The sequence below is a fragment of the Giraffa tippelskirchi genome, chromosome 11 (genome assembly GCF_054371585.1).
Source record: "Giraffa tippelskirchi isolate mGirTip1 chromosome 11, T2T-mGirTip1v1.2.pri, whole genome shotgun sequence".
NCBI lineage: Eukaryota > Metazoa > Chordata > Mammalia > Artiodactyla > Giraffidae > Giraffa > Giraffa tippelskirchi.
The window spans coordinates 79237046-79261972 of record NC_137285.1 but is presented as its reverse complement, the minus strand read 5'-3'; the positions used below and the strand labels follow the sequence as shown (position 1 = coordinate 79261972).

At 41.0% G+C, this 24927-nt stretch overlaps 1 long non-coding RNA gene across 1 annotated transcript; it reads left to right on the top strand.

Moving 5' to 3' along the window:
• Positions 1 to 516: 516 nt before the first annotated feature.
• LOC145526268 (uncharacterized) lies at positions 517 to 24017 on the top strand. The gene is made up of 5 exons (XR_014068814.1): positions 517 to 2778; positions 10141 to 10263; positions 13984 to 14096; positions 16227 to 16339; positions 22812 to 24017. It is a non-coding gene; the product is annotated as an uncharacterized LOC145526268 (long non-coding RNA).
• Positions 24018 to 24927: the final 910 nt, after the last annotated feature.

Genomic DNA, 24927 nt, shown 5'->3' with positions numbered 1-24927 from the left:
TTAGAATGAACTAAACAATCTGCTCAAGTATGTACTTCGGACTCAGTAAACTGACTCAGACACTGTCATCACTTGGTAAAAGTGGACCCTTCAGAGATAATCCAACCTTTTTCACTTCTTCTTTTGTCATTTATGCTACGGTATTATTTTTGTAAACTTATACCACTTGGATTTTGTTCTGTGCCTATAATTATATCTCTCATATTTTGTCTATAGATTGATTCCAAAAAATAAAATGTCACTACAAATATTATATTGGTATAAGATTATAATTTTAATATATTAATTGTAATTATTATAATATTAAACATAATTATTATAATAACTATAAAATATACTAATATAAATTAACATTATATTGGCATAATATAACACTATAATGTATAATCAATAACTACATATTTTTCACTTATTGCAGAACCAAATTCTAATAAAATCATGTCACTAAAACTATGTAGTTCCAAGGAGAATGTTCCAGTGCATGGGCCAAATGAATTCTCTTCTGACTTTACACCATTGCTCAAAATCATGTCATTTAGTTTGCTCCATCTTTGCAATGGGATTTTCTTACTTTTGTTTATTTCCCAGAATTTCTAATTCTTTCTCTTTTGTGTGTCAAGGGGAAAGAGTAACTTCCTTATTAAAGAATAAAATTCTTCCTTGTCTTTAATACTACTTTTTTTAAATTGAAATTCATTCTTTGAGATGGTCATCTTGGAGTCCTTTGACCTCAAATTCTAATTTGGGTCAATTGTTTCATAAACTGTCTATGCAACTATCTGCTTTACATTTTATCCTTGGAATAATTCCATATTATTATAGATCCTCCCATGGGTTTTTTTCTTAAATTCCTCTTTTTTCACTTCATTTTTCAGTCTCCAAGTAGATTGTCAAGTCTATTTTTTTTCCCCAAAAAGACTGCAGGAGATAAACTCTTTGACTCCTTGCAGTTCTGAAATGAACTTAGTCCCCATGGTGACTGACTGGAGCAGGAAGTGGCTTCAAATGTAGATCCACTGGAGGGCAAGTGTGCCTGCAGACTGACATTGGGTTCACTCTGTCTCACAGTAAACATTCTCAAACATGCTGTTACTTGCTCCTGGTGGGCTGGCAGGAAAGAAGTTAGAGGAAGAGGGTTCAGTACAAAATAACCCTAAATAGGGCTTTTCTACTGGAATGCTCACCCGAACCAGGTGGCACCTTCAGGGAGATGTGAAGGCAGAAAGGTAGTGCTCTGGCTGTTCTGCTGGCCTGTGCCCTGTGCGACCATAAGGTATACCTTCTGTCTGTGGGGAAGGACCCAGACGCTCTGCTGTATCCTCTGCCTCTCCCCATCCTTCCCCTGGGACAGCCATGCCGGTCAGTGTAGGGTAACAAGTTCTATTTTCTCAGCACCCTGGAGGTATAGCTAGAATGTATTCTGGCTTCCAGTATTGATAATACGGTGTCTATCATCAGTCTAACATTTGACCCTTTGTAGCTACCTACTTTCTGTGTGCTTTATTTTTTCTTTATGGAAGATTTCAGGAGTCTATCCTTAGTGAGATTTTTGTACTGATGTATGTGTATCTTTTTTTATTCATGCTACTCAGCATAAATAAAAATGGATTCATTTCATTCTGAAATGAACACATTTCATTCTAAAGATTTGAAAGGTTTGTTTTTTGTCTCTGAGAAATTTATTTATTTTTTTAATTTCCCCAATTATATCCTCTTTGCATTAACTGGATTCGATTTTGAGGGGATGGATGTTGGACACTTGGCTTGGTGCTTCATGTCTTGCGTGGATTATATTCTTTTTCTTTAATTCTGTGAGCTTCCCTCTGGCTGAGATGGTAAAGAGTCTGTCTGCAATGGAAGAGACCCAGGCTTGATCCCTGGGTTGGGAAGATCCACTGGAGAAGGAAATGGCAACCCACTCTAGTATTCTTGCCTGGAGAATTCCATGGACAGAGGAGCCTGGCGGGCTACAGTCCATGGGATCACAGAGAGTCTGGACATGACTGAGGGACTAACACACATACATGAGCTTAACAGTTTCCTTAGCCTTATTATCCAGCCCTACTATTAAACTTTTATAGCAGAAATCACATTATTTTCTAAGTGTTCTATTTTTCAGCAGCCCTACTATTAAACTTTTATAGCAGAAATCACATTATTTTCTAAGTGTTCTATTTTTCAGCAGCCTATTCATGTTCCATTGATGTAATATCTTCTCAAATACCTGAGCTGCCAGCAGAACACTCTCCAGGGAGGGCTGCAGCACATGGGGAAGTTCTGCTCCCAAGTGGAGAGTCAGAGTAGGTCCAAGCTCTGAATTAGCAGGTAGAGTAGAAGAGGGGCTTCCCTGGTGGCTCAGCTGGTAAAGAATATGTCTGCAATGCAGGAGAGCCTGATTCAATCCCTGGGTTGGGAAGATCCCCTGGAGAAAGAAACGGCTACCCACTCCAGTATTCTTGCCTACAGAATTCCCAGGGACAGAGGAACCTGGCAGGCTACAGTTCATAGTGTTTCCAAGAGTTGGATGTGGCTAAAGTGACTAAGCATCAGCAGCAAGAGTAGAAGAGAGATGCAGGGCAGTAATCAGGACAATTAATCTACTGAGGTGGTGAGTCTGTTACTTAAACTCCTTTCTTTCTACCACTGGTCCCCCAGCACACAGAGCAATTGGCAATAGCAGTATATGCCCCAAACAAGAAACCTGAGACCTGCTCTTGGAGGGAGAATCTGCTTGGAGAGGCTTGGGCTTAGATGCAGGAATGTGCTGGCCACCTCAGAGTAAGTCTGTCTTTATTTTTACCATGAGGGTGGAAGCAGGGGTGAGCCTGCCTGCCTGCTCCCCACAAACATACCTGTATGGTTATCCCTCACTCTGCGCAAGTACACAGAGCTCACTGCCAGACCTTTTCATTTGGGAACTCAGGTATCAGAGAAATGGTAGAGGAAAGCTGTGCCAGCATCTCTATTAACTGACTTAGTTTTTCTTTCATAAATCCAAAAGGAAACCCAGGATGACAAGCTTTTTGAAGAAGATCAGCAAGTTAAAGGAGGAAGACCAAGGTGGGAAAACAAAACAAGAAACTAGTTCAAAAGAAAGTTTAAAAAAGAAAATCTGACCTTGGTGGAAACAGACTATTTAGAAACAGAAGGAAAACTTTAAATGATTTTTATTAATATCTTCAGATATTTGAGAAGATATTGCTACAATGGAGCATGAATAGGCTGTTTAAAAATAGAAGATTCAGAAAATAATTGATTGAAAATTTAAAACGTGGAACAAGTTCGTTCACATGAATTAGTGTTTTCATTTTTTTTAAATTAGTTTATTTTCTATTTTTTAACTTTGCAATATTGTATTTGTTTTGCCATACATTGACATGAATCCACCATGGGTGTACATGTTTTCCCCTTCCAGAACCCCCCTCCCACCTCCCTCCCCATCCCATCCCTCCGGGTCATCCCGGTGCTCCAGCCCCGAGCACCCTGTTTTCAGTGGCCCCCAGTGACCCACAGTTCCCAGTTTTCATACCCTACAGGGTTCTCTCGCTTTGTATCTGGCCTACCCTTGTGACGTGCTCTGAGTAACAGGACACTGTGAAGGTGATGCTGTGCCAGTTCTGGGCGGAAACTCAAGGAGGGTCAGCAGCTCTTCTTTGGTGCTCAGGACGTGAGGGAAGTCAGCTGTTATTGAGGGAGTCTGAACACGCCGTGAGAACCCAATCTAGCCACATGGAAAGGCCACCTGAAGGAGAGCCGAGGCTCTCGGCCAGCAGTCACAGCTGGGTTCCCAGTCAACAGACAGCAGATGCTGTGTGAGAGGCCATCGTGGAATTTCTTCTCCAGCACCCAGTGATCTACACTAGCTGGTGCCATGTATAACAGACATAAGCTCACCTCGCCAAGCTCTGTCCAAATTTCAGAATCATGAGCAGATGAATAGAAGAATGGTATTTTAAGCAACTGGAATTTGGAGAAGTTCATTATGCGGCAATAAATGCCCCAAACCAGTGTCCCTTGACCGATGTGTATATAAACCGTCTGTATCCATACCTGTGTGTATCTCTGAAGCTGTCTATTTATTGTTGTTTTGAGACTCTTCAAGAAACAATTTGAATTACAAGACACTTAGAGACTCAGGACGATGAAGCCTCCTAATGTCCATGATCAGTCTTATACTTTTAAACATATTTGGTATTTATAGGTTATGGTTCAGCATCCTGATGTTCCCTTTTAAAATGTTATGTCTAAAATATGTGTCATCCGGGAAGTGGAATTACGTGTGCCAGTTCTATTAATGTACATGTCCTTCAGGTCCCAGGGAAATTATAAAGAATCTTTAAAAGAAAGAAAGAAAGAAAGAAATGAAAATAAAACAAAAGAATTTCAGAAGCAGGAAGGAACTTAACCTGCGTTCATTTACAAGATCATTCAGTGACACTCAGTTCTATACGCGTGACTCACCTTCTGTTGAATTTGACTAACATCTAGCCTTCAGTTTCTACAGTCCTTTCTGTTCACCTGGCAACTTGAAGTGTTATGTCTCTCATCATATTACTGGTTTTAATTACACTGCAGTGTAATTTCAGTGTGGCCTCAATGAGAAAAAATACACATGATATAGCTTGATTTGTAATTCTGGCTGTGACTCACCATTAAACCAAGAACATGTCCTTAGGACCATATTGCTGTTAGAAAATGAAAAAAAGAAATTGTCCAGAGATGCACTAAAACTGCAGACACTGTCCATATGCGGCTATTGAGAATGTGCAACATGACTAACCTGAATTGAGACGGCCCGTAAATATAAAATATACACTTGATTTCAAAGATTCAGTAGGAAAATATTTATATTGATTACACATGTTGATGTAATTTAAATGTATTGGATTAAATAAGATACATTAATATTAATTTTATCTGTCTTTCACACTTTTAATGTGCCTTCTAGAAAACTTAAACTTACTTATGTAATTCACGTTTGTGCCTTGCATTATACTTATTAACATATTGGACAACCCTGATCTAGAGTGCTGTCCAATATATAAAGAGAGGCATAATTGTATATGCAGGCTGATAAATGGCAACCCACTTCAGTACTATTGCCTGTAAAATCCCATGGACAGAGGAGCTTGGTAGGTTACAGTCCATGGGATCACAAAGAGTCAGACATGACTGAGCAGCTTCACACATCACAACAATATCATTTCACAATATGAGTCCCTATATTGAGTCCTGACAATCTTAAGTAACTTCAATGGCTATGACAGAGTCATTCATTCTAATTAAACTATCCATACCTCTGCTGGCCCCACTACCTTCAGCAAAGCACCTCTAATCTTACCTTGGGGAAATTAGAAGCCATCAAAGAGGTATTTTCTTAATGTCTTATCACAACACCTACAAACTTACTTTTAAAAATATCATTAAAAGTTGATTAAGCAAGAAAAATTCTACCTGCCCATCATCTATCTAACCAATGGGAAGTCTATAACATATAGTGAAGTGAAGTGTATAAACAACAGCACAGTGACTGGGAGGAGGAAGTGGGAGTGCTCTACCGTAGGTTTCTTTGAGCACAGTGATATTGCTTAAAGGCAGACAGTGACAAAGACTACAGTATACTAAAGAATCCACAATTACCTCACAATGGAAATGTAATTAATAAAAATGCATACTATAAACTCAAGCAATGATGGGAAAAACACACTGAGATATAACTAATAAGCAAATAAATGAAATAAAATGTTTAAAAATACATAAAAGAAGGTAAGAAAGAGAAGTGCAAGTACAGAAATAGATGCAATAAGACACACATGACATGATCATTTGTGTAGAGAAATTCTAAGGAACCTAAAAAATGAAGATAAAATGAAACTATAAGAACTAAAAATTAGAGTACCAAGGTTGCAGAATCCAAGTTCAATGTATAAAAGTCCATTGTTCTTCTATGTAATAGATATAGCATGTAAAATTTTTTAAATGCCTTTTATAATAACATCCAGGAAATACTTAAAGTTAAGTTTAATAAAATATGTGCAATATTTATTTACCAAAAGCTATAAGATATGGCTGAGAGACGATAAGAAGACCTAAAAAATGGAAGGATATACCATATTTATGTATTGCCCTCAAATTGCTAGAACAACTGGATATACATGTGGAAAAAAGTAAATTCTGAACATTATCTCACAACATACACAAAAATTACCTGAAAATGAATCATAGACCTAAATGTAAAACTTCATGTTATAAAACTTCCAGGAGAAAATACTCACAACCTTGTGGTGACCAAAATGTCTTTCTTTTTTTTAAATACTTATTTTTAATTGAAGGATAATTGTATTAAAATATTGTATTGGTTTCTGCCATACATCAACATGAATCAGCCATAGGTATATATATGTCCCTTCCCTCCTGAATCTCCCTCCCAGCCCCCATCCTATACCACTGCAAAATTTTCTTAATAAGCAAATCATAGAACAAAAAGTTGATGAATTGGACTTTATCAAAATAAGAACTTCTGATCTGAAGATACCATTAAGAAAATTTTTAAAAAACCAAGCCTACCTGCAGATTGAGAAAAAAATAAAACAATACATATATATCACAATAGACTTAAATCCTTAAAAGAACATGTGAAAGACTATCTTTATCATCAGTGCTTGGATAGAGTTTTGAACAGACACAGAAGGTACCTACACGAAAGAAAGGATTGCTCATCTATAGATTCAATGCAATCCCTATCAAGCTACCAATGGTATTTTTCAGAGAACTAGAACAAATAATTTCACAATTTGTATGGAAATACAAAAAACCTCGAATAGCCAAAGTAATCTTGAGAAAGAAGAATGGAACTGGAGGAATCAACCTGCCTGACTTCAGGCTATACTACAAAGCCACAGTCATCAAAACAGTATGGTGCTGGCACAAAGACAGAAATATAGGTCAATGGAACAAAATAGAAAGCCCAGAGATAAATCCATGCACCCATGGACACCTTGTCTTTGACAAAGGAGACAAGAATATACAATGGAGAAAAGACAATCTCTTTGTCAAGTGGTACTGGGAAAACTGGTCAACCACTTGTAAAAGAATGAAACTAGAACACTTTCTAACACCATACACAAAAATAAACTCAAAAGATCTAAACGTAAGACCAGAAACTATAAAACTCCTAGAGGAAAATATAGGCAAAACATTCTCCAACATAAATCACAGCAGGATCCTCTGTGACCCACCTCCCAGAGTATTGGAAATAAAAGCAAAAATAAACAAATGGGACCTAATTAAACTTAAAAGCTTTTGCACAAAAAAGGAAACTATAAGAAAGGTGAAAAGACAGCCTTCAGAATGGGAGAAAATAATAGCAAATGAAGCAACTGACAAAGAATTAATATCAAAAATATACAAGCAACTTTTGCAGCTCAATTCCAAAAAATAAATGACCCAATAAAACATGGGCCAAAGAACTAAACAGACATTTCTCCAAAGAAGACATACAGATGGCTAACAAACACATGAAAAGATCCTCAACATCACTCATTATTAGAGAAATGCAAATCAAAACCACAATGAGGTACCATTTCATGCCCGTCAGAATGGCTGCTATCCAAAAGTCTACAAGCAATAAATGCTGGGAGAGGGTGTGGAGAAAAGAGAACCCTCTTACACTGGTGGTGGGAATGCAAACTAGTACAGCCACTATGGAGAACAGTGTGGAGATTCCTTAAAAAACTGGAAATAGAACTGCCATATGACTCAGCAGTCCCACTGGTGGGCATACACACCGAGGAAACCAGAATTGAAAGAGATGCATGTACCCCAATGTTCATTGCAGTGCTGTTTACAATAGCCAGGACATGGAAGCAACCTAGATGTCCATCAGCAGACGAATGGATAAGAAAGCTGTGGTAATATACACCATGGGATATTATTCAGCCATTAAAAAGGATACATTTAAATCAGTTCTAATGAGGTGGATGAAACTGGAGCCTATTATACAGAGTGAAGTAAGTCAGAAAGAAAAACACCAATACAGTATACTAATGCATATATATGGAATTTAGAAAGATGGTAATAACGATAACCCTATACGCGAGACAGCAAAAGAGACACAGATGTACAGAACAGTCTTTTGGACTCTGTGGGAGAAGGAGAGAGTGGAATGATTTGAGAGAATAGCATTGAAACATGTATATTATCATATGTGAAACAGATCGCCAGTCCATGTTCGATGCATGAGACAGGGTGCTCAGGGCTGGTGCACTGGGATGACCCAGAGGGATGGGATAGGGAGGGAGGTGGGAGGGGGGCTCAGGATGGGGAACACAAGTACACCCATGGCCGATTCATGTCAATGTATGGCAAAACCACTACAATATTGTAAAGTAATCAGCCTCCAATTAAAATAAATAAATTTTTTAAAAAGGAGAAAAAAAAAGGATTACTCTATCTAACTACCTCACAGTTGAAACATCTGAATGTGAAGAGTGTTATAAACAAAAGAGAAAAAGACTGACTTAGAAATTTTTCTCAACACATTTACTGACAAACTCTTTAAAAATCAATTAAAAATATGAAATAATTCAATAGAAAAAACCAGATAATTCACAAAGGAAAGCCTATTGGCCATATAAATGCATGGAAAGATGTCAACCATCACTAATAATTAGATATATAAAAGTTAATACAACTATATCATATAATTTCCACCCTCTAACTGGCAAACACTTTCAATTTCATGATCCTAGGTGACTCTACTCAGATTGAAGGGGACTGGTTCTCATTCTTGTCTCAGTTTAGGGGACCTGAACCCTACAAAGTCTTCCCAATCCTCCCCTGGCTCCATGCACTTCCCAGAACTGATTTTTTGCTTTTTTTTCTCACTCTTATGTCTCAGATGGTAAAGAATCTGCCTGCAGTGCAGAAGACCCGAGTTCAATCCCTGGGTCCAAAAGATCCCCTGGAGAAGGGAATGGCAACTCACTCCAGTATTCTTGCTTGGAAAATTACATGGCCAGAGGAGGCTGGCAAGCCATAGTCTATGGGTTCGCAAAGAGTTGAATACAACTGAACAACTTACGCTTTCCCTTAAAAAAAGAAAAGATTGCTCTATCTATCTCACAGCTGAAACTTTTGAATGTGAACAGTGTTAACTAACGCTTTTCTCTCTGCTTCATGACTTACGGTTTGTGTATCCGTGTCCTTGACTAAACCACGAGCACGTGGAAAGCATAGTGAACACTACTTCCTTCTGTGCCGCCACTCCTGGCACTTTTTGTGGCTGGTAGTGGGATTGTGATGAATGTTTGCCACAGTGAATACAAGCCTTCTGTTTTCTTCCAGAAAAGTACAGAGGCCAGTTGCTGACAAGTAAATCTGGGTTTGTAATTTAGGCTTATAGTTTACTTGAGTCTACTTCAGAAGGCTATGTGTCAAAGGGTACCAGGGAAGAAGTTGATTCTTAGAAATTAATGCACAGAATGCTTCTATTGCTTATCGCCCTGGATTCTCTAACACATTCTCTGTACATGCTCCAAAGGATTTTCTCCTGGTGGGAGAGACTATGGACAAAAGTGATATGAGGCTATTCAGGTATCAGAAACATTTCCATCAGCCATTAATAATTTACATCTTATTTGGTAATGTCTACCACTGAAGGCCATGAGTCCTGAGTTGATATCAATTTGAAAAAATATAAGATACCAATAGGAACTAGAGTCGTTTTGAATTAAGATAAGGTCCTCTGTAGCAGCAGAAATTAAAATCATGGCTTTGCTCATCTGTCTCCCTTATGGAACTGTTTTGCAGATTTGATCGTTTTTTAAAATGTATTTATTTTTAATTGAAGGATAATTGCAGTATTGTGTTGGTTTCTACCACACATCAACAAGGGTCAGCCGTAGGTCTACATATGTCCCCTCCCTCTTGAGCCACCTCCCACTCCATCCATCCCACCTCTCTAGTTGTCGCAGAGCCCCAGTTGAGCTTCCTGAGTGGTGCAGCAAATTCCCACTGGATCCCTGTTTTCCATGTGTTAATGTATATGCTTCTATACTACTCTCTCCATTTGTCCCACCTTTTCCTTCTTACCCCGACTCTCCGTGTCCATAAGTTTGTTCTCTACGTCTTGTTTTTCAGATATGATTCCGTGTTTAAGGCAGGAATTTTAGGAGGTCTTTGTGGAGATGGAGAAACAAGGAGAGAGGAAAGCAGGATATACTAATTTTGGTCAATTATACTCTGCAGAGGAGAAGACAGCAGGTATGGCTCTGTGTGGTGTGTGTGTGTGTGTGTGTGTGTGTGTGTGTGGTGTGGCGAGAGAGAGAGAGGTAAAGTGGTAGGGCAGTGCTAAGATGAATGGTTTGCTCTTACTTGGTTGTATGTCTGTCTCTTGATTAAACCATAAACATAAAAAAGGCAGAGTTACCTTACTATCAGTTGAAAATTGGCACTTAGGAGACAGATTGGGGCTGAAGGTACAGATCTAGGAATTACCTGCAGAGATATAGTAGTTGAAATTAAGGAGATAGATGAGACCATGGAGGAAAAGAGTCAGAGAGAAGTAAACAAAGACAGGGCTTAGGAAAGACATTCATTCAAAAGACCTTTACTGAACACATAATTATAGACTTAAGAACAGAGAGCCTGGGAGAGACAGCCCAGCTCTGCCGCTTCTTAGTGCGGCCTTGAGCAAGCATCTTGAATTCTCTGTGCCTCAGTTTCCTCATCTAATTTTAAAAGTTGATAGATGAAAAGAATTTAACACCTACCTGGTGCATTCTAAACGCAATGTTAGTTGTTGTTATTGCATAATATAAGGGTTAGCTATTCCTGTTGTAGTGGTTGTTGTTATAATGGCTGGGCACTGGGTTAGATTCTCTTAATACAATAATGAAATATATATATATATATATATATATGCATATATATATATATATATATATAACTGAGTTACTTTGCTAAATACCTGAAACACTGTAAATCATCTATATTTCAATAAGTTTAAGAAAAGAAAAGAATTAGACATACCCTTACTCTTAAAGAATAATCTAGTGGTAGAAACAAGAAAACAGTTTATTGCAACATGTCACCGTGGAGACAAGTCCAGGGCACCTTTGGGACTGCAGAGGAGGGTGCCATCCCAATGATGGGGTGTCGGGAACTGCTGTCTCTTTTCTCCTGTCTGTGTTTATGCCCTGTCTCACCCACACCAGCCACACTGGACATCCTTAGCAGCCCTGAGACCTAAAGAAATTGGACACCTGGATTTCCCACCTGCCCCGCAGGCTGTGAGATGCCTCAGCCAGCGTTGGGTGACACAAGGTTTTGGCTTCTAGCTCTGAGGCTGCTTGGAATTCAGTCTTGCTGATAGTGTAGACAATGACTTCCTTGCCCTGGCTCATTTCTGTTTTTCCAAATTGCGTTTTGTGGTTTCCATAGAAATGAGAGCTTCTAGCTGAGCCCATCCCTGTGGAAGCTTCGAGGAGATTAACAGGCACCATTGACATATTCTGTTTATTTCTCATTTTCTACTTTGATTAAAAACTCAAAATTCATCTCTTTCTCTCCTTGATGCAAGGGAGAGGAGATTCAGCACTTTGTTAGTAGGTTACGTATAACATGGGCTTCCCTGGTGGCTTAGTGGTAAAGAACATTGCAAGTCAACACTGTAAGTTGAAAAAGAACATGGAAAGTGGTAACGAACCCACCTGCCAATGCAGGAGATGTGAGTTTGATCCCTGGCTCAGGAAGATCCCCAGGAGAAGAAAATGGCAACCCACTCCAGGATTCTTGCCTGGGAAATCCCATGGACAGAAGAGCCTGGTGGGCTACAGTCTACATGGTCACAGGAGTCAGATAGGACTTTGTGACTAAACAGCAACAGCAAATACATATAACATACATTTGATTTGTGGCCACTGTTTTATGGTTGATCAACATCATATCTGCTGGCTTGGAGTGAAAACCGTATGTGAATTTCCCTAGTTGCTGATGCTAGATGAAAATGGCTGACTTTCAATGTTTGCTTGTCCGCTGATGGGATGCTGAAGACCGGGTCGGGACGCCATCTTTGTCTCAGTTGGTGTAGACACTTATATTGGTTCTGAATAGCTAGGTCGCATACAGTTACCCTGAATCTGTATACCCCACAGTGACAGGTCCCCCAGGGCAGTGAAGAGTCCACAGGGAGGCTGAGGAGGGAAGTGTGTGAAAAGGAAGGCTTGTCTATGTGGCACCTTGTCTATAAGCTCAGGAAGCTCAGAGGTGCAGGCCAAGTCTGTGCCGGTATCTTGGAGGGCTAGATTGAGAAAGCTATTGTGTTTGTGCCTTTCTTTCTCCCATTATTTTCCAAAGCAGGTTTGTTGAAGTAAAACCTCACGCAGTAAAGTTCACTGTTTTGGTGCGCATTTTTATGAGTTTCAACAGAGTTTTGCAGCCGTCACTATAAATGAAATATAGAAAAATGCCCCCCTCAGTTCTTTTGTGTCCCTTTACCCCTCCTCTCCCTCTTGCCTCTGACATCTGCTGATCTGTTTTCTGTCAGTCATTTTGCCTTTTCCAGAACGCCATATACAGATGTAGCCTTCTGATGATTTACAATAGCCAAGACACGGAAGCAACCTAAATGTGCATTGACAGAGTGAAGCAGCCAAAAATAAAAATAAATATATAAATAAGTAGTTTTTAAAAGCTATACTTCAATTATATATATATGTATATATATATATGTGTGTGTGTATATATATATATATATATATATATCCTTTTAATCTGGCTTCTGTCCCTGAAAGAAGAGATTCATTCAGGTTGGTGCATGTCTCTGACTCTTAGAATAATTGCTCATGGTAGGAGTTATCCTAATTTCATTGATTAGGTTCCAAAGGCTCAAAAAGGAGTCATGATGCTGTGGGAGGAAAGACTTTCCCTATCCTCTTAATCTGGGTCTATGAAATAAACTCTTAAAAGGCAGATTAACTGGAGCAAAGTACACAAATATGAATATAATATATCCATTTTTAATATTATGTGCACAGGGGCATCACATACAATAAAGTAAATACCCTCCCTCCCCAGAGCAGACAGATTTGAGAGCTTATGTGGGAAACCCAGGGTTGATCCCTGAGCTGAGAAGATCCCCTGTAGAAGGAAATGGCAACCCACTCCAGTATTCTTGCCTGGAGAATCCCACAGACAGTACAGTCCATGGGGTCACAAAGAGTTGAACATGACTAAGCAACTAACACTTTCACTTTCTTCTTTCATGTCCTCTTAATAGTAAGAGAGTGGAATGTAGGCAATATAGAGTCAAGTAAATGACTATTAAGAAAGATAAATGGGCTCTGAGCAGAACAGACGGGAGATATGACAGTTTGTGACAAAGTTTGTCTGAGTGTGGTACTGATTTCTAGTCTTCTCTCCTGTGATCAGTCAGTCTTCCCTGGAGGATGAAAGAGCCTGGGAGAGGGAACTTACGACAACTGATTTCCTTTAGGAGGATGTATCTTTAGGCAGATAAGGGGAGTTCAGAGAGTCTGCAACACAAAATAACCAATGTAGCAAAGGTGCATATTTTAGGATGTTATGTCCTGAACTGTTTCAGTACTCTAAAACCCACCTAGCTCATAAAAGTGGACCTGGGTCTGGGTCCCTGTGGTTCCCAAGTCCACACTCTTTCCACTATCCCTCTGCCAAAGGCGATTCTGGCCAAGGAGACTGCATTTCTCCCTGTTCTTAACAACTGAGAGAGGAGATGATGAAGAAGGGACCCCATGGTAAAGACCATTCATCTGCAGGAAGACATAGCCCCCACTCCCACCTGCCTCCTTCTGTAAGCCTTTTGGGTGTCAGGATGTTTGGATTTCATGTGCACCTCATAGCTTGGCGTGCTCCCATACCAGGATGTAGAGTATCTCTTTCTCTGTTTGGAGAAGGTCTTCTGTAAGCACATCTGTATGTCCTGCTTATTTTTATATTGCAAAGCTGGTATTCCGGAAGAAGGCTTTCCAGGAAAAGGGTTGGGGTGCAACTGAGTGAATCATGGCAGGCAGAGCAGAGCCTCTGACCTGGGAAAGAACAGAAGCATGTACTACCAGGTACTGTGCTTTACTTTCTTTTTAATAAGCTTCTTTTTTAAAATTGATATAGAACATATTCCATCTGTATATCCATTGTCTATTGCTGCATAACAAATTACCCCAAAACCTTGCAGCTCAAAACAATCAATATTTATTATCTCATAGTCTCTGTGGGTCAGGAATCCAGGTACATCTTAGCTGGGTAGTTCTGACTCAGGGTGTTTTACAAAACTGCAAGCAAAATACCAGCCGGGACTGTGGTCTTATATCCAGGCTGTGCTGGGGAACGGTCTGCTTTCAGGTTTATTGGCTGTGGCCAGGCCTTGGGCCCTTCCTGGGTATGGATCACAAGCATCATTTCCTTGCCATATAGATCTCTCATAGGACTATGGGGTAAGTGCACAACATGGCAGCTGGTCTGTCCCAGAGCAGGCAAGCAAGAGCAAAACAAACAAACAAACACAAGACAGTATCCCCAAAGCCACCGTCTTTTTGTAACATCATTACACAGTGACAACCCATCACTTTCCCCTTATGTACTCGTTAGCAGTGGGCCACTAGGTCCAGCCCACTCTCCAAGGGAGGGCATTGTACAAGGGTGTGAATACTTGGAATTGAGAATCATCTTAGAGGCTGCCTGCCAAAAGTATAATTTTATTACAATAAAATGCACAGACCTTAAGGATTTAAGTAAATGAGTTTTGACAACTGGATGCACCATGGAACCATCACTCAGAATAAGACTTAGAACATTTCCATCCCTCTAGAAAGTACCTGATGACCTCTCCAGCCAATTCACCCAACCCCTGCCACAACCACACACCCATACATGCCACCAACCACTTTCTCATTTCTATCACCATAGGCTCATTTTGACTGTTTGTAGACTTCATATGAATGGAGTCTTTCAATTTGATTTTTAATTCCTGTTCTTTCCACCACACTTGGTTGTATGGAAACAAGACCACCCACATGAGAACAAATAAAGGCCATTTATTTGGAACTTGCTCTAACAAAGGAGTCAGCCACCATCATTTGCCCCTTGGCAGAGACTCAGAAGGAGGCAGCAGGGTGGGAAAGCTTTCGAGTGGATAAAAAGTGAGGCCCCAGATGTATCCCAGTTGGAGGCTGCTGGTGTGGGGAAGCTGTAGACGGGATAACTAGAAGCTGAGCATCCTGTGTGATTGGTTAAGGGACCATTTTTTACTTTCTCTGGTTAACGTCAAATTGGAAGTTAGAATAAAACTTAGGGAAGCTGACAATAATGGTCAAATCCTGACCATGGGGGGGGTGGCTATAACTATAGAGGTTGTGGTTTGGCTTCCCAGGCTGGTTGCTCCAGCTTGTGGGTCAGAGCTCTATAACATGGTTCTAACATCTGGCCTGACCATGGTCATTTGGCTCTCCTGGTTCTCAGTTGCCTTCAAAGAAGTGAGGAAAGGTGACTCTGTCCTACTTATCAACTGTGCTATGGGCAGAAGAACAGGAAGGCCTGAGGGATTCATTCACAGGGAAAACCAGTGTTAGCAGCTGCCAGATATGCTGCAGGGAAACCAGACAGGACCGTGGGAACATGGCCCAAACTGAGGGACAGCCTCTCAGGCCTGCCAAGGAGGGTGACCACTGGCAATCTGGGGATACCGAGAGACTAAAGGGGGCTTCCCTGGTAGTTCAGCTGGTAAAGAATCTGCTTGCAATGCAGGAGACCCCGGTCTGATTCCTGGGTCAGGGAGATCCCCTGGAGAAGAGAAAGGCTACCCACTCCAGTATTCTTGCCTGGAGAATCCCATGGACAGAGGAGCCTGGTGGGCTACAGTCTATGGGGTTGCAAAGAGTCGGAATGACTGAGCGACTAAGCATAGCACAGAGACTAAAGGATGAACATTTAGGCCAGGTGGAAACCTACCTCCCTTCTTTAGTGGCAACAGCCTGGGTGGGCTGGGGTGGAGGCTGGCCCCGGTCTGGAGAAATCAGGAAGGAGGCTCTCCCAGGCCCCAGAATCCACTGGACTAGCAGCCCTAGTGCCAACATGGATGCCAACATGGATCTCCCAGATCTCACAGACTAAACAGTTCTCACCATTGAGGATACATGGGGATATTGGAAAAAGAAGGCAGGAACTATGGCCCCAGATCCCTTGTTTTTCAGGGAAATCAAAGAAACGGAGACCTGGGGAGAAGAGGCTGCCCTGGGGCCCTGAAGCGGAGACGGCAGTTCCACAGAAGAGTCCTCCCTGACGTCTCTTCAAGACTTTAAGTCAGGTAAGGAGGAGTCAGGAGAGGACCCCAGGCCCTACTTCTCATTCTTCTGTGTGAATATAAACGCCCCAGAAACTGGACGATTCTAACAGGATGTCCAGGAGGACAGCCTGGTTCTGTGGGATTATACTGGGGCAGCCCAAAGGAAGCCGTTATCCTCTGCATCTTTCTAGGCTGTTCCACGCTCTGCATCCTGGTACTCAGTCTGCCAGCTCTTCACTCAGACTGGCCTTTAGTGTTTTTCTCTCTTCCAAAATCTGCTTGGAAATTCAATTATATTTTCATTCTCTTAGACTGGTCCTCTAAGGAAGAGCTTGGCTCATAAACTTGCTACTCGAAACATAGAAATGTTACTGTTTTCTCCAGCAACAGATTGCCTTAAATGCTCAAAGCAGTTTCTTTTTTATTTCATAAATGATCCACTGCTGCTATTTGTGTCGTGATCTAAAATACAGAAATGGTAGATTTTTTGTGTGTGTATATGTGCTTTGTCTTTGTTTTGCAGAGCTACACTTCAAATTTTGTAGCTACTATCTTCTGAAACTCAGTCTCTCAGCTTGGATGGAGTCCAGCAGGGCTTTTCAAACTTTGTTCTGTGCTGAGAAAATGAAGGCCAGAATATCAAATGCGAGTTCTCACCTCTCAGCACCATCAGGCTTATCTCCGTCTTCTCTGTTCCTCCCTCTTTCCTTTCCTTCCTTCCTATACCCTTTCCTCCTTCCCTCTACTTATCTGTGTTTCACCTCCCTTTCCTTTCTTTCCATCCCTCCTTCCTTTGCCTTATAACTATTTCTTTCTCAGGTTTTGGCTGTGCTGTGCGGCAGGTGGAGTCTCAGTTCCCTGACCAGGGATGGAACCCCTGCCTACTGTGTTGGAAGCATGAAGCCTTAACCACTGGACCACAAGGGAAGTCCCCTTGTGACTATTTCTGAGCATTTAAAGTACACCAGGCAACATGATGGCATTGAGTGTAGACACACAAGAAGGGAAGAAGACCAACATCTGAGAAAAGAAACAATATTATCTTAACAGTGCTTGAGTGCTCAGTCGTTCAGTCATATCTGATTCTTTGTAACCCCATGGACTGTAGCCTTCCAGGCTCCTCTGTCCTTGGGATTTTCCAGGCAAGAATACTGGAGTGGGTTGCCATTTCCTTCTCCAGGGGATCTTCCCGACCCAGGGATCCAACCCTCATCTCCTGCATTGGCAAGCAGATTCTTTATCACTGAGCCACTGGGGAAGCTCACTTATTGAGTACTAACTATATCTGAGGCACTGGGATAAGAACTGATTTATTTTTAATATTTATTCACTTAGTTGGCTGTGCCAGCTCTTAGTTTGGGCACATGCGATCTTCTATTTCTGTTGTTGCATGCTAGAATATTGAAGTGGGTTGCTATGCCCTCCTCCAGGGGATCTTTCCAACCCTGGGGCTGAACCTGTGGTTCCTGCATTGGCAGGCAGAGTCTTTACCACTGAGCCAGCTGGGAAACCTTATCTTAATAAGTAGAAATGTACAAAATACACCCAAAGTCCATATATGGTTATGGCAGATGCTGACTGGAGGGATTAAGTAAGGCTTCACAGAGGAGGTGACCTACAGGCTGAGAACTGAAGCATGAGCAAGGGTTTGCAGTTGGATATGTTGGACAGAGGAAAAAATGGTGTTCAAGGCAGAAGTAATGGCATGTGCAAAGGCACAGGGGCCTGAGGATGCGTGGTGTTTGGGGAGCCCACAGTGGTTCCATGATGCTCAAATGTAAAATACTAAAAAATGATGGGAAGAGATAGAATGTAGGGATCAATCCTGTCATCAAAGTTCCTGGAAACAATGCTGAGGAGTTTTGATTTTTTTTTTTGGCATGGTAAGTCTTTTTTTTTTAATTTTAGATTTATTTACTTTTTTAAATTTTATTTTAATTGGAGGCTAATTGCTTTACAGTATTGTAATGGTTTTGCCATACATTGACATGAATCCACCACGGGTGTACATGTGTTCCCCATCCTGAACCCCTCTCCCACCTCCCTCCCATCCCATCTCTCTGGTCATCCCAGTGCACCAGCCCTGAGCACCCTGTCTCATGCATTGAACCTGGACTGGCAATTCGTTTCACGTATGATAATATATATGTCTCAATGCCATTCTCCCAAGTCACCCCACCCTCGCCCTCTCCCACAAAGTCCAAAAGACTCTTCTATACATCTGTGTCTCTTTTGCTGTCTTGCGTATAGGGTTATCATTACCATCTTTCTAAATTCCATATATATGTGTTAGTATACTGTATTGATGTTTTTCTTTCTGGCTTACTTCACTCTGTATAATAGGCTCCAGTTTCATCCACCTCCTTAGAACTGATTCAAATGTATCCTTTCTAATGGCTGAGTAATATTCCACTGTGTATATGTACGACAGCTTTCTTATCCATTCATCTGTTGATGGACATCTAGGTTGCTTCCGTGTCCTGGCTATTATAAACAGTGTTGTGATGAACATTGTGGCACACGTGTCTCTTAATTCTGGTTTCCTCGGTGTGTATGCCCACCAGTGGGACTGCTGAGTCATATGGCAGTTCTATTTCCAGTTTTTTAAGGAATCTCCACACTGTTCTCCATAGTGACTGTACTAGTTTGCATTCCCACCAACAGTGTAAGAGGGTTCCCTTTTCTCCACACCCTCTCCAGCATTTATTGCTTGTAGACTTTTGGATAGCAGCCATTCTGATGGACGTGAAATGGTACCACACTGTGGTTTTGATTTGCATTTCTCTAATAATGAGTGATGTTGAGCATCTTTTCATGTGTTTGTTAGCCATCTGTATGTCTTCTTTGGAGAAATGTCTGTTTAGTTCTTTGGCCCATTTTTTGATTGGGTCGTTTATTTTTCTGGAATTGAGCTGCAAAAGCTGCTTGTATATTTTTGATATTAATTCTTTGTCAGTTGCTTCATTTGCTATTATTTTCTTCCATTCTGAAGGCTGTCTTTTCACTTTGCTTATAGTTTCCTTTTTTGTGCAAAAGCTTTTAAGTTTAATTAGGTCCCATTTGTTTATTTTTGCTTTTATTTCCAATACTCTGGGAGGTGGGTCATAGAGGATCCTGCTGTGATTTATGTCGGAGAGTGTTTTGCCTATGTTTTCCTCTAGGAGTTTTATAGTTTCTGGTCTTATGTTCAGATCTTTAATCCATTTTGAGTTTATTTTTGTGTATGGTGTTAGAATATTTACTTTTTAATTGAAGGATAATCACTTTATAGAATTGTGTTGGTTTCTGCCAAACATTAGCATTAATCAGCCTTAGGTATGCATAATAGAGAGCTACTGAAGGATTTTGAGTGGGGGAGTGACATAAATCACTCCCCCAGCACTGTAAGCTGGAAACAGTATTCCATAAGCAGTGGAGAGGGTGAGTGAAAAGAGCTCCCACCATGAGTTCATGCTTCAGATCTACCTTGGAGTCTACTCTTGCCCAAACATGCTAATGCACTTTCAGGCGGCTGGGTCTTTGTTGATGAGATTCCTGATGCCTGACCATTCTTTCTGCCTCCTATTCTGCTATTGCAACACTGTGTGTGCATGCTAAATTGCTTCAGTCCAGCCGTGTCTGACTCTTTGCGACCCTATGGACCATAACCCCCCTCCACCCTCCCCACCAGTAACTCTGTCCTTGAGATTCTTCATGCAAGAACACTCATCCTTTATTTATTTTTTAAAGTCTTTATTGGATTTGTTACAATATTTCTTCTGTTTCATGTTTTGGTTTTTTTGACCACAAGGCATGTGGAATCTTAGCTCCCCAACCAGGAATCAAACTCACAGTCTTTGCATTGGGAGGTGAAGTCTCAACCACTGGACTGCCAGAGAAATTCCCTATTCATCCTTTAGACCTTAGCACAGATGTTTGCGAAGCCATCTTTAGCGCCCTCACGCCTGGATTGAATTAGTGTTATTTCTGTGGAGCAGATTGTTTCTGTCTGCATCTTAACACTTGTCTTCTGTATGTCTCTTTGATACAGTTTCTATGATATACACCCCCAAAACATATCATGTTTATCATTTACAGCACTTAGGCTGTAATAGATAATACATTTTGTAATTAGTTGTTCACTGTCTCTACATCCCATTATTTATATAGTTAATATCTGTCATATCTACCCTGTATCCCTAGGACCTGACATGTAGTGGGCATTCTACACAATTTTGTTGCAAGCAGAATGTTAGTTCTCTCTCCACCTCTTCCCCTCTCCCAGATTCATAAAAGGAAAAAATGACTAATACAGTTGGAAGGATAGCATCTTGATACCTCTTGACTGAAAGGAAGTTTATGGATCATGTGTTCCAATGCATGAATGTACCCATTTATGCCATGGGCTTGTCCAGATTTCTGCATGGGTGCCCATCCGATAATCTTAGTCTAGCTTAGTGAGTAAGGACAACCTATCTCTTGAGAAGCTGAGCTCTTTATGTCTAGAATGTCTCCTCTACAATCTACTGTCTTAACCTTGGGTCCACAGGAATATCATATGTGAACCTTTGAAAATACACACATGTGTGGCATTCTCTCTCTCTCTTTTAATTTCTATTGCAGTATAGTTGACTTACAATGTTGTGTTAGTTTCTGGTATACATCAAAGAGAATCAGATATATATATGTATATATATATATGTGTGTGTGTCTGTGTGTGTCTCCATTCTTTTCCAGGTTCTTTTAATAGAGGCTCCAAACCAGCAGTATATCCAAATTATATCAGTTCTGATTCAACATGTCTGAGGTATTACCCACAATGTGTATTTCAAAAAGGGCCACATTGTCTTGGTGATTCACTCTAAAAGCATAGAGTAGAAAAACGGAAAAGTAGAAACCTGGCAAATGCAGGGGATGTGGTTTGATGCTTGTTTGGAGAGCTGAGACCCACATGCCTTGCAGGCAAAAAAAATAATAAATCAAAACATAAAAAGGAAGCAACATTGTAAAACATTCAATAAAGATTTTAAAAATGGCCCTCATAAAAAAAATTTTTTTAAGAAAAGAATAGATTGTCCAACATTAAAGAAAATAACAAAGGCTGGTATTTGGTTGATAGTAACACATGCATGTCAGTTTCTTACATTCTTGACAAATGTACCATGGATATGTGCGATGTTTAACAATGGGGGAAACCAGGTGAGGGGTGTGAGAACATTCTGTACTGTCTTTGCAACTTTTCTAAAATTCTAAAAATTGTTCAAAATAAAAAGTTTACTTTTAAAAAAGTGTCACAATTGTTCTGATATGCCCCCAAAGGTTGAAAACCACAGTCCTAGGGTATCTGAAAGTCAGATTAGAGTCAAACAGACCTGGATACCAGTCCTGACAAGACCTTGGGCCAGACATTGCAAGCTTCTAAACCTCTGTTTCCTTACTGATAAAAGGGAATAATGCATCCCTAGGGCTATCCCATGGATGGAGGAGCCTGGTAGGCTACAGTCCATGGGGTCGCTAAGAGTCAGACACGACTGAGCGATTTCACTTTCACTTTTCCCTTTCATGCACTGGAGAAGGAAATGGCAACCCACTCCAGTATTCTTGCCTGGAGAATCCCGAGGACGGCGGAGCCTGGTGGGCTGCCGTCTCTGGGATCACACAGAGTCGGACATGACTAAAGCGACTTAGTAGCAGCAGAAGCAGCAGGGCTGTTATGAGAATTATTTAGGATGGCAAAAATCTAAAGTGCTTAGCCTGGGACTTCCCTGGTGGTCCAGGGTCTAAGACTCTGTCTTCCCAATACAGGGGCCCAGATTTGATTCCTGGTCAGGGAACTAGTTCCCTTGTGCAATAACTAAGAGTTCACATGCGGCAACTAAAGATTCTGCATGCAACAATAGAAATAAAGATTGCACGTGCCTGAACTAAGAGCTGGCACAGCCAAATAACTGAATAAATATTAAAAATAAGTAAGTTCTTAGCCCAGTGCCTCAGATATAGTTAGTACTCAATAAGTGAGCATCCTCAGTGGCTCAGTGGTAAAGAATCCACCTACCAATGCAGGAGAGGAGATGTGGGTTTGATCCCTGGGTCAGGGAGATCCCCTGGAGAAGGAAATGGTAATCCACTCGAGTGTTCTTGCCTGGAAAATACCATGGATAGAAGAGCCTGGAAAGCTACAGTTCATGGCGTCACAAAGAGTCAGACATGACTTAGCAACTAAACAACAAAAATTGGTGATAATATTAACAGTAATAGTAAAAAGGAGAGTTAATCACATTTTACTATTATTATTATTAGCCATCTCTTGAAGCCCCAAAGAGTAAATCTAATCCCTCTTCTATAATCCATCTGAGTAAAATGTTTATATGGACTCTCCAAGGGCCTAATAGGGAAAGGTGATGTTGTTTAGTCATTCGATCATATCCAACTCTCTTATAGTCCACCAGGCTCCTCTGTCCATGGGATTTCCCAGGCAAGAATATTGAAATAAGTTGCCATTTCCTTCTCCAAGTTATCTTTTCAACCCAGGGATCGAACCTGCATCTCCTGTGTCACAGGTGGATTCTTTTCTGCTGAGCCACCAGAGAAGCCCAGAGAAAGGATTTGAAAAGAAGCCCTATACATCTTATGACCCAACCTGAAATCCCCAGCACAGTGCATGGAACACATGAGCTACTCATAAATATTTGTCAAATCTGCAAATGGAAGTTCTGAAGTTGATCAGAAGGCAAGACCCTGAAGGAGACCATGACTACAAGGAAAAACCCACATAAGGTGTGAAATGCTTCATGAGCTTCTACTTGGCTCCATCTCTGCTCCCTTAGATGGAAGCAGGATTTCACCTGGCCCCAAGCCTGTGGGCATCCCAACCTTGGATCCACTGCTATTTGGCCCATGCTGTCCTGAGAGAAACATCAGTTCTTCAGGGCCTAACTGGAGTCCCACCAATTCCAGGAAGCCTGCCCTTCCTAACTCAAGGGTCCTGTGATACTCTCCTTTTCAGGAACGCATCTCGAAAAGTTAGAATAGAACCAACAACCAGTGAAGGTGAACACATTAAAGACACACAAAGATGATCAGGCAAGTGAGTGACAGTGCCTTTAAGGCTGAGGCTCTCACTGTTTACTTCACATTAGAATCATCTGGGCAGCTCTAAAAATCCCAGGACCCAGACCCAACTCCTTTAAACCAGACACACTAATTCAGGGGTGAGTCTCAGACATCAGCACTTTCTAAGAACTCCCTTGAGTGTCTTTTAGGTGCAGCCAAGGTAAAGAGCCACTGTTCTAATGGCAGCCCTGGGCCAGCTGCCCAACAGAATAAAAACAGACTGTCCTGAGCTTCCTCCCAAGTGAAATGGAGCAGGATCCTGTGGGGCCCTTTTGTGTCCCCACCTTTCTTGTTGGTGGGAAATAGGCTTCATTCAGCCTCCTTGACCTTCTCAAGGGCAGATTCAAGCAGTTGTTAATCAGGAAAGAGAGGAAATGCAGAAGCAAAGGAGGACATGAAGAAACCATAGCACAGTTGTGGGGCAGGGTCCTGATCCCTTCTCAGAGAATGTAAAGAACAATATCTTTGAGTTCTTCTTCAGGAAATGAAGTGAGGATAGTGACTTCAGGCTGAGCACAGAACTTCTGGAGCACCATCACCTCACCACCAACCAATCAGAAGAAAGTCTGCACACAGTGGAAGATAATGAAGACCTGACCCCCCTCCCCAAATGATTCTCCCTTTAAAAACGTTCACGGTTGAGCACAATCTTCACAGTTGGTTTTTGGATGAGTCTACCTCCTCCCCAGATTGTCAGCCTCCTGAATAAAGCAACTTTGCCTTTCCTAATGAGACAGGAAAGGAGGCAGGGCACAACCTTTAAAAGAATGACATATCCGTTAGGGACATGACATAAACTGGTTAGAACCAACTAGGTCCAAGATGGCAGACAAGTCACCCCCACTAGACCAATCTCAGTATGCACTCATTGTAACACATCAGCAAGCTAATGACACATCCACAGGCACCGTGGCAGCTTAAAGACCTTAAAAGCCCCCAAAGTGTGTGGGGACCTAATTCCTGGATATCCCTGTTGTTGCTGCTGTTTAGTCACTAAGTTTGATCAGCAAAAGACTCACATAGTTTGTATGCTACTGTATATGATTCTCAGATTATTTCAGGAACATCTCATTTCCTTAAAGAGATTTTAAACTCAAAAATCAGAGTCCTAACCTATTTCCAAGAGGGATTAACATACAGTCGAGCATAGAGCAAACACAGCCTCAATGTTTTTGTCTATAAAATGGAGATATTTATAAAATCCATAGACATGAAAATTATATCCTATTTCAAAAGAGATGTTTGAGATGATGCATACAAAGTGCCCAGAATGATCTGAAGCACAGTCAATACCCACAAAAGGGGTGGCTATTGTTAGATCCATTAGAGACCAGGCTTTATGACTTCCAGACCAGTGTTTCTTATAGATCTTATCAAATGATCAAAGTGATTAAGAGACTCAGAACCCTTAAGTTTGTAGTGCAGACATGCTTAGTAGTTGGCTCCACTGATTGGCTAATAATTGCAATCTCTGCTCAGGAAATGAACATTTTGACCAGGGAATTTCACAAGGCCAA